The following is an 11,390-nucleotide window of genomic DNA, read 5'->3' on the forward strand; positions in this document are numbered from 1 at the left end:
CAGTCAGCCTGAGTATGCGTGTGCCGAGCCTTTCGCCAAATGCAATTCTTGAGGTGGAGTAACTCTGCAAGATCACGGTTGAACCAGGGGCTGAATCTGTTTTTAATTCTCATTTTCTATATGGGGGGGTGTTTGTTAACAATACCACCGAAAAATAAAATAAAATAAGGTCCAAGCGTCTTTGACAGAGGGGATCAAGCTGATTCATTACCATTTTACAGAGGCCAGCTCAGGAAGGAAGGCTTGCTCATTAAAGTTTTTTAGCAAGAGTCTATGACAAATCAGGACAGGTTGTTTTACAAACACAAGCTGTAAAACAGTGATCACTAAGGTCATTACAGAAAACACCAGACTGATGCCTAACAGGATTATTTGTAAGTATAACATCGAGGAGAGAATTACCTTTACGGGATCGGTGTCCCTAAACCGGGACAGTTGTTGCTAATGTGCGCTAATGTGACTAGAATGACGTTGTATACAACAGCCAACTTTCCAGGACATAGACACTTCTGACCCACTGGGAATGTGATGAAAGAAATACAAGCTGAAATCAATAATTCTCTCTACTATTATTCTGACATTTCACATGTATATATACAGTTAAAGTCAGAAGTTTACATACATCTTAGCCAAATACATTTAATACCACCTAACTGAGGAACTCAATTTAACCTTGCGCAATACCCTAGATGCAGTCGCACCCCTAAAAACCAAAAACATTTGTCATAAGAAACTAGCTCCCTGGTATACAGAAAATACCCGAGCTCTGAAGCAAGCTTCCAGAAAATTGGAACGGAAATGGCGCCACACCAAACTGTAAGTCTTTCGACTAGCTTGGAAAGACAGTACCGTGCAGTATCAAAGAGCCCTCACTGCTGCTCGATCATCCTATTTTTCCAACATAATTGAGGAACATAAGAACAATCCCCAAAAATGTTTTGATACTGTCGCAAAGCTAACTAAAAAGCAGCTTTCCCAAGTGAGGATGGCTTTCACTTCAGCAGTGATAAATTCATGAACTTCTTTGAGGAAAAGATCATGATCATTAGAAAGCAAATTACGGACTCCTCTTTAAATCTGCGTATTCCTCCAAAGCGCAGTTGTCCTGAGTCTGCACAACTCTGTCAGGAACTAGGATCAAGGGAGACACTCAAGTGTTTTAGTACTATATCTCTTGACACAATGATGAAAATAATCATGGCCTCTAAACCTTCAAGCTGCATACTGGACCCTATTCGAACTATACTGAAAGAGCTGTTTCCTGTGCTTGGCCCTCCTATGTTGAACATAATAAACGTTTCTCTATCCACCAGATGTGTACCAAACTCTCTAAAAGTGGCAGTAATAAAGCCTCTCTTGAAAAAGCCAAACCTTGACCCAGAAAATATTAAAAAACGAATCGGCCTATATCGAATCTCCCATTCCTCTCAATTTATTTTTGAAAAAGCTGTTGCGCAGCAACTCACTGCCTTCCTGAAGACAAACAATGTATATGAAATGCTTCAGTCTGGTTTTAGACTCCATCATAGCACTGAGACTGCACTCGTGAAGGTGGTAAATTACATTTTAATGGCGTCAGACCGAGGCTCTGCATCTGTCCTCCTGCTCCTAGACCTTAGTGCTGATACCATCGATCACCACATTCTTTTGGAGAGATTGGAAACCCAAATTGGTCTACACGGACAGGTTCTGGCCTGGTTTAGATCTTATCTGTCGGAAAGATATCAGCTTGTCTCTGTGGAGGGTTTGTCCTCTGACAAATCAACTGTACATTTCTGTGTTCCTTTTAGGACCACTATTGTTTTCACTATATACACTGCTCAAAAAAATAAAGGGAACACTTAAACAACACAATGTAATTCCAAGTCAATAACACTTCTGTGAAATCAAACTGTCCACTTAGGAAGCAACACTGATTGACAATAAATTTCACATGCTGTTGTGCAAATGGAATAGACAAAAGGTGGAAATTATAGGCAATTAGCAAGACACCCCCAATAAAGGAGTGGTTCTGCAGGTGGTGACCACAGACCACTTTCAGTTCCTATGCTTCCTGGCTGATGTTTTGGTCACTTTTGAATGCTGGCGGTGCTTTCACTCTAGTGGTAGCATGAGACGGAGTCTACAACCCACACAAGTGGCTCAGGTAGTGCAGCTCATCCAGGATGGCACATCAATGCGAGCTGTGGCAAGAAGGTTTGCTGTGTCTGTCAGCGTAGTGTCCAGAGCATGGAGGCTCTACCAGGAGACAGGCCAGTACATCAGGAGACGTGGAGGAGGCCGTAGGAGGGCAACAACCCAGCAGCAGGACCGCTACCTCCGCCTTTGTGCAAGGAGGAGCACTGCCAGAGCCCTGCAAAATGACCTCCAGCAGGCCACAAATGTGCACGTGTCTGCTCAAACGGTCAGAAACAGACTCCATGAGGGTGGTATGAGGGCCCGACGTCCACAGGTGGGGGTTGTGCTTACAGCCCAACACCGTGCAGGACGTTTGGCATTTGCCAGAGAACACCAAGAGATTGGCAAATTCGCCACTGGCGCCCTGTGCTCTTCACAGATGAAAGCAGGTTCACACTGAGCACATGAGCACATGTGACAGACGTGACAGAGTCTGGAGACGCCGTGGAGAACGTTCTGCTGCCTGCAACATCCTCCAGCATGACCGGTTTGGCGGTGGGTCAGTCATGGTGTGGGGTGGCATTTCTTTGTGGGGCCGCACAGCCCTCCATGTGCTCGCCAGAGGTAGCCTGACTGCCATTAGGTACCGAGATGAGATCCTCAGACCCCTTGTGAGACCATATGCTGACACATGCACATTTGTGGCCTGCTGGAGGTCATTTTGCAGGGCTCTGGCAGTGCTCCTCCTTGCACAAAGGCGGAGGTAGCGGTCCTGCTGCTGGGTTGTTGCCCTCCTACGGCCTCCTCCACGTCTCCTGATGTACTGGCCTGTCTCCTGGTAGCGCCTCCATGCTCTGGACACTACGCTGACAGACACAGCAAACCTTCTTGCCACAGCTCGCATTGATGTGCCATCCTGGATGAGCTGCACTACCTGAGCCACTTGTGTGGGTTGTAGACTCCGTCTCATGCTACCACTAGAGTGAAAGCACCGCCAGCATTCAAAAGTGACCAAAACATCAGCCAGGAAGCATAGGAACTGAGAAGTGGTCTGTGGTCACCACCTGCAGAACCACTCCTTTATTGGGGGTGTCTTGCTAATTGCCTATAATTTCCACCTTTTGTCTATTCCATTTGCACAACAGCATGTGAAATTTATTGTCAATCAGTGTTGCTTCCTAAGTGGCCAGTTTGATTTCACAGAAGTGTGATTGACTTGGAGTTACATTGTGTTGTTTAAGTGTTCCCTTTATTTTTTTGAGCAGTGTATTTTACCTCTTGGTGATGTCATTCGGAAACATGTTCACTTTCACTGCAATGCAAATGACATCCAGCTGTACATTTCGATGAAACATGGTGAAGCCCCAAAATTGCCCTCGCTGGAAGCCTGTGTTTCAGACATAAGGAAGTGGATGGCAGCAAATGTTCTACTTTTAAACTTGGACAAAACAGAGACGCTTGTTCTAGGTCCCAAGAATCAAAGAGATCTTCTGTTGAATCTGACAATTAATCTTGATGGTTGTACAGTCGTCTCCAATAAAACTGTGAAGGACCTCGGCATTACTCTGGACCCTGATCTCTCTTTTGACGAAGATATCAAGACTGTTTCAAGGACAGCTTCTTTCCATCTATGTAATATTTCAAAAAGCAGAAACTTTCTGTCCAAAAATGATGCAGAAAAATGTATCTATGCTTTTGTCACTTCTAGGTTAGACTACTACAATGCTCTACTTTCCGGCTACCGGATAAAGCACTGCATAAACTTCAGTTAGTGCTAAACACGGCTGCTAGAATCTTGACAAGAACCCAACAATTTTATCATATTTCTCCAGTGCTAGCTTCTCTACACTGGCTTCCTGTTAAGGCAAGGGCTGATTTCAAGGGTTTACTGCTAACCTACAAAGCATTACATAGGCTTGCTCCTACCTATCTTTCCGATTTGGTCCTGCCGTACATACCTACACGTACGCTACGGTCACAAGACGCAGGCCTCCTAACTGTCCATATAATTTCTAAGCAAACAGCTGGAGGCAGGGCTTTCTCCTATAGAGCTCAATTTTTATGGAATGGTTTGCCTACCCATGTGAGAGACGCAGACTCTGTCTCAACTTTTAAGTCTTTATTGAAGACTCATCTCTTCAGTAGGTCCTATGATTGAGTGTAGTCTGGCCCAGGAGTGTGAAGGTGAATGGAAAGGCACTGGAGCTACGAACTGCCCTTGCTGTCTCTGCCTGGTCGGTTCCCCTCTCTCCACTGGGATTCTCTTCCTCTAACCCTATTACAGGGGCTGAGTCACTGGCTTACTAGTGCTCTTCCATGCCGTCCCTAGGAGGGGTGCGTCACTTGAATGGGTTGAGTCACTGACGTGATCTTCTTGTCTGGGTTGGTGCCCCCCCTTGGGTTGTGCCATGGCGGAGATCTTTGTGGGCTATATTCGGCCTTGTCTCAGGATGGTAAGTTGGTGGTTGAAGATATCCCTCTAGTGGTGTGGGGGGTGTGCTTTGGCAAAGTGGGTGGAGTTATATCCTGCCAGTTTGGCCCTGTCCGGGGGTATCGTCGGACGGGGCCACAGTGTCTCCCGACCCCTCCTGTCTCAGCCTCCAGTATTTATGCTGCAGTAGTTTGTGTCAGGGGCTAGGGTCAGTCTGTTATATCTGGAGTATTTCTCCTGTCTTATCCAGTGTCCTGTGTGAATTTAAGTATGCTCTCTCTAATTATTTCTTTCTTTCTCTCTCTCGGAGGACCTGAGCCCTAGGACCATGCCTCAGGACTACCTGGCCTGATGACTCCTTGCTGTCCCCAGTCCACCTGGCCATGCTGTTCAACTGTTCTGCCTGCGGCTATGGAACCCTGACCTGTTCACTGGACATGCTACCTGTCCCAGACCTGCTGTTTTCAACTCTCTGGAGACAGCAGGAGCGGTAGAGATACTCTGACTGATCAGTTATGAAAAGCCAACTGACATTTACTTCTGAGGTGCTGACTTGTTGCACCCTCGACAACCACTGTGATTATTATTATTTGACCCTGCTGGTCATCTATGAACTATTGAACATCTTGGCCATGTTCTGTTATAATCTCCACCCGGCACAGCCAGAAGAGGACTGGCCACCCCTCATAGCCGGTTCCTCTCTAGGTTTCTTCCTAGGTTCTGGCCTTTCTAGGCTATTTTACCTAGCCACTGCGCTTCTACACCTGCATTGCTTGCTGTTTGGGGTTTTAGGCTGGGTTTCTGTATAGCACTTTGATATATCAGCTGATGTAAGAAGGGCATTATAAATACATTTCATTTGATTTAATTTATTTCAGCTTTTATTTCTTTCATCACATTCCCAGTGGGTCAGAAGTTTACATACACTCAATTAGTATTTGGTAGCATTGCCTTTAAATTGTTTAACTTGGGTCAAACGTTTCGGGTAGCCTTCCACAAGCTTCCCACAAATAGTTGGGTGAATTTTGGCCCATTCCTCCTGACAGAGCTGGTGTAACTGAGTCAGGTTTGTAGGCCTCCTGGCTAGCACACGCTTTTTCAGTTCTGCCCAGAAATTTCGATAGGATTGAGGTCAGGGCTTTGGGATGGCCACTCCAATACCTTGACTTTGTTGTCCTTAAGCCATTTTGCCACAACTTTGGAAGTATACTTGGGGTCATTATCCATTTGGAAGACCCATTTGCGACCAAGCTATAACTTCCTGACTGATGCCTTGAGATTTTGCTTCAATATATCCACATACTTTTCCACCCTCATGATGCCATCTATTTTGTGAAGTGCACCAGTCCCTCCTGCAGCAAAGTGTAAAAGTTCATATTTCGTCCGTCCCCTCGCCCCGACCCGGGCTCGAACCAGGGACCCTCTGCACACAGACAACAGTCACCCACGAAGCATCGTTACCCATCAGGCCACAAAAGCCACGGCCCTTGCAGAGCAAGGGGAACAACTACTTCAGGTCTCAGAGCGAGTGACGTCACCGATTGAAACACTATTAGCGCGCACCACCGCTAACTAGCTAGCCATTTCACATCGGTTACAAAAGCACCCCCACAACATGATGCTGCCACCCCCGTGTTTCACAGATGGGATGGTTTTCTTTGGCTTGCAAGCCTCCCCCTTTTTCCTCTAAACATAACGATGGTCATTATGGCCAAACAGTTCTATTTTCATTTCATCAGACCAGAGGACATTTCTCCAAAAAGTACGATCTTTGTCCCCATGTGCAGTTGCAAACCGTAGTCTGGCTTTTTTATGGCGTTTTTGGAGCAGTGGCTTCTTCCTTGCTGAGTGGCCTTTCAGGTTATGTCGATATAGGACTCGTTGTACTGTGGGTATAGATACTTTTGTACCGATTTCCTCCAGCATCTTCACAAGGTCCTTTGCTGTTGTTCTGGGATTGATTTGCACTTTTCGCACCAAAGTACGCTCATCTCTAGGAGACAGAACGCATCTCCTTCCTGAGCGGTATGATGGCTGCATGGTCCCATGGTGTTTATACTTGCATACTATTGTTTGTACAGATGAACGTGGTACCTTCAGACGTTTGGAAATTGCTCATTTGGAGAGAAAAAAATTCTGAGGTCTTGGCTGATTTCTTTTGATTTTCCCATGATGTCAAGCAAAGAGGCACTGAGTTTGAAGGTAGGCCTTGAAATACATCCACATGTACACCTCCAATTGACTCAAATTATGTAAATGAGCCTATCAGAAGCTTCTAAAGCCATGACATAATTTTCTGGAATTTTACAAGCTGTTTAAAGGCACAGTCAACTTAATGTATGTAAACTTCTGACCCACTGGAATTGTGATACAGTGTGAAAGTGAAATAATCTGTCTGTAAACAATTGTTGGATAAATGACACAAAGTGCACAAAGTAGATGTCCTAACTGACTTGCCAAAACTCTAGTTTGTTAACAAGAAATTTGTGGTTGAAAAACGAGTTTTAATGACTCCAACCTAAGTGTATGTAAACTTCCCACTTCAACTGTATATATATATATATATATACAGCATATACACACTGAACAAAAATATGAACGCAATATGCAACAATTTCAAAGACAGTTACAGTTCATCGAAGGAAATCGGTCAATTGAAATACATTCATTAGTCCCTAATTTAAGGATTTTACATGACTGGGCAGGGACAGCCATGGATGGGCCTGGGAGGGCATAGGCCCACCCACTTGGGAGCCAGCCCCAGCCAATCAGAATGACTTCATCCCCACAAAAGGGCTTTATTACAGACAGAAATACTCCTCAGTTTCATCAGCTGTCCGGGTGGCTGGTCTCAAACGATCCTGCAGGTGAAGAAGCCGGATGTGGAGGTCCTGGGCTGGCTTGGTTACACGTGGTCTGCGGTTGTGAGGCCAGTTGGATGTACTGCCAAATTCTCGAAAACAACGTTGGAGGCTTATGGTAGAGAAATTAACATTCAATCCTCTGGCAAAAGCTCTGGTGGACATTCCTCCAGTCAGTATGCCAATTGCACACTCCCTCAGATCTTGAGACATCGGTCTCATTGTGTTGTGTGACAAAACTGCACATTGTCCCCAGTACAAGTTGCACCTGTGTAATGATCATGCTGTTTAATCAGCTCCTTGATATGCCACACCTGTCAGGTGGATGGATTATCTTGGCAAATGAGAAATGCTCACTAACAGGGTTGTAAACAAATTTGTGCACAAAATTTTAGAGAAATAAGCTTTTGGTGCATATGTAACATTTCTGTGATCATTTATTTCAGCTCATGAAACATGGGGCCAACACTTCACATGTTGCGTTTTATATATTTTTTCAATTTATATCTACTTTATGAGAAATGCCAATGGCAGCCGGGGTGCAACTTAGAAGTAACCCAAAAACCTGCAACCCGCGACCAATACATTTCCCCCTGCAACATCATTTTCAAAGTAGCCCAATTTTCCAAAAAACAACTCACATGGCAACCCTGACTTTGACACACTGGAATGTACCATTTCCCCTGCCTGTTGACACACCGGAATGTACCATATCCCCGAAACCAGGGTGATATATTATTCCTCTCCTGAGCATAATGGCTGCCTGTCTAAAAAACATCACATTACATAACCATATAGAGTTCCCTTTATACTTTCCTCCCAAATACTTTTATATTATTATCCCTTCAGTTTTTACTGTCCCATTTTATAGATAGTCATGCAGGTAGAAATGTATAGGTCTAAAAAGTATGGTACTGTCATTATCGGCATGTCCTGTTATTATAATCCATAATAGAAATATAAACTCATAGCCTAATAGAAAATAACATCTGAACGTATACTTCTGAACTGATCACTGTGTTTGTACTTGAAACTTAGAATTAGGCCATCATTTCATGTTCATTTGCTTGAAAGGTTCTTCTGTCTACTGTGCTGAAGTCATATGCTACTATGTTAGAATGAGTTCATCTCTTCCCCGAGGCAGGAATTTCCCAGCATCACTCAGGTTTTTGGCCTTCACACACATAGGCCCTCATTTCAGCTAAAAACAAGGGGGATAAGGGGAGGAGGGTCCCTGCTCCCTTCCAATCACATGATGCTGTGTGCAGGGATGAGAGTTTAACCCAAATCCTGCCTCTCAAGCTCCAAGCATTTTCCATGCAGTGGAAACATGAATCTTCCCCACCCTTAGTACCCTATCTTTCATTATGACTGCTGTTTATGTTGATATAACATGATGATATGTGATTTGTTTTCTCCAGGGGGTGTAGACCTTTGGAACTCAGTGAACAAACCTCTAATGTACATTTGTCACCCAAAAAGATCTAATAACTGAACCCTGGAGACGAAATGCCATAACAGCAATCAACCCTAATTATCAACACAATCAAAACTGTATTAATCCTAATCAGTTGAAATCACAGAAGTATTTTTATTTCTCTGGTTTATTTATCTGGAAATGACTGAAAAATAAGAAAAGTGGCATAAAGAGAGTAAAGAAATGCTAAAAAAAGACCAAAGTGGCAGACTGTGATTTAATTGTAATTATAGCTGGCGTCAGTCAGTCAGGAGACCCAGTTTAACCTTTGGAATAACAATGTGTGTGTGTTGTGTCAGACATCTACATAAACATGACCTCTTCTCTTTGATTTGCTCTGTAAAACATTATGCAAGCAAACATAAATTGAAGAATAGAATAGAAGACTAAATCTCAATATTTAGTATTTTATTAGGATCCCCATGAGCTACTGCTAAAGCAGAAGCTACTCTTCCTGGGGTCGACTCAAAACATTACATAATACATAACTGTCACACTCTGGCCTTTGTTATATTGATTTTCTTTATTAGTTTAGTTAGGTCAGGGTGTGACATGGGATGTTTGTGTGTTTTTGTCTAGTTTAGGGTGTGTGTATTGTTTAGGGGGTTTTGTAGTATGTATGGGGTTGTGTTCAGTGTAGGTGTTTAGGAAAGTCTATGGTTGCCTGATTTGGTTCTCAATCAGAGACAGCTGTTTATTGTTGTCTCTGATTGGGAGCCATATTTAAGGCAGCCATAGGCTTTAGGTGTTTGTGGGTAATTGTCTATGTTGAACGTTAGTAGCGTGTGTGTGCACTTTCGTGTATAGCTTCACAGTCGTTTATTGTTTTGTTAGTTTTGTAAGAGTGTTTCGTCTTCGTCTAATAAAAAGAAGATGTATGTCTCTCACGCTGCGCCTTGGTCCGCTTATTATGACGATCGTGACAATAACATTAATAGACAAGTACATCACAAAGACAGAACTACATAAATGTAAAATAAGAAAACACACTTTCATATATTTATGCCTTCATAATCATGTGATTCATAGACGCTGCTGAATGCAAGTGGAACACACGAAAACGGAAATGGAAATCCAATAACAAGGATGTGCGTTGCAAATAGGCTGAAACTTTTCACTAAATTCCCCTGATGTGAATAAAGCTAATTACCGCCAGTAAAGGGTATCCTGGGGTAAAGTATAGACTTTTTACAGTTACCACCTGCAATACGAGATGCAAGTTCCATTACAGCTAAAACAGACAACATTTCATACTTTTTCCACAATGCCATGGCAATTAAGCAAGAGTGGATTAATCAAATCACATTTTATTTGTCACATACACACGTTTAGCAGATGTTATTGCGGGTGTAGCGAAATACTTGTGTTTCTAGCTCCAACAGTGCAGTAATATCTAACAAGTAAAATCTAACAATAAACACAATCTAAAGTAAGGGAATGGAATTAAGAATATATAAATATTTGGACGAGCAATGTCAGAGCGGCATAGACTAATATACAGAAGAATAGGATAGAAGTCGGAAGTTTACATACACCTTAGTCAAATGCATTTAAAATCAGTTTTTCACAATTCCTGACATTTAATCGTAGAAAACATTCCCTGTCTTAGGTCAGTTAGGATCACCACTTTATTTTAAGAATGTGAAATGTCAGAATAATAGTAGAGAGAATTATTTATTTCAGCTTTTATTTCTTTCGTCACATTCCCAGTGGCTCAGAAGTTTACATACACTCAATTAGTATTTGGTAGCGTTGCCTTTAAATTGTTTAACTTGGGTCACATGTTTTGGGTAGCCTTCCACAAGCTTCCCATAATAAGTTGGGTGAATTTTGGCCCATTCCTCCTGACAGAGCTGGTGTAACTGAGTCAGGTTTGTAGGCCTCCTTGCTCGCACACGCTTTTTCAGTTCTCCCTACAAATGTTCTATAGGATTGAGGTCAGGGCTTTGTGATGGCAACTCCACTTTGTTGTCCTTAAGCCATTTTGCCACATCTTTGGAAGTATGCTTGAGGTCATTGTCCATTTGGAAGATCCAAGCTTTAACTTCCTGACTGATGTCTTGAGATGTTGCTTCAATATATCCACAATTTTCCAAATTCTTATTTACAATGATGGCCTAACCCAGCCAAGCCCTAACCCGGATGACGCTGGGCCAATTGTGCGCTGCCCTATTGGACTCCCAATCACGGCCGGTTGTGATACAGCCTGGAATCGAACCAGGGTCTGTAGTGACGCCTCTAGCACTGAGATGCAGCGCCTTAGACCGCTACCCCACTTGGGAGCCCGAACTATGGGGTTGAATCCTGAGCTATAGTCAATGAACAGCATTCTTACATAGGTATTCCTCTTGTCCAAATGGGATAGGGCAGTGTGCAGTGCGATGGCGATTACATCGTCTGTGGATCTACTGGGGTGGTAAGCAAATTGAAGTGGGTCTAGGTTGTCAGGTAAGGTGGAGGTGATATGATCCTCGACTAGTCTCTCAAAGCATTTCATGATGAC

This window comes from Salvelinus namaycush, chromosome 8 (assembly GCF_016432855.1).
Source record: "Salvelinus namaycush isolate Seneca chromosome 8, SaNama_1.0, whole genome shotgun sequence".
Taxonomy (NCBI): Eukaryota; Metazoa; Chordata; class Actinopteri; order Salmoniformes; family Salmonidae; genus Salvelinus; species Salvelinus namaycush.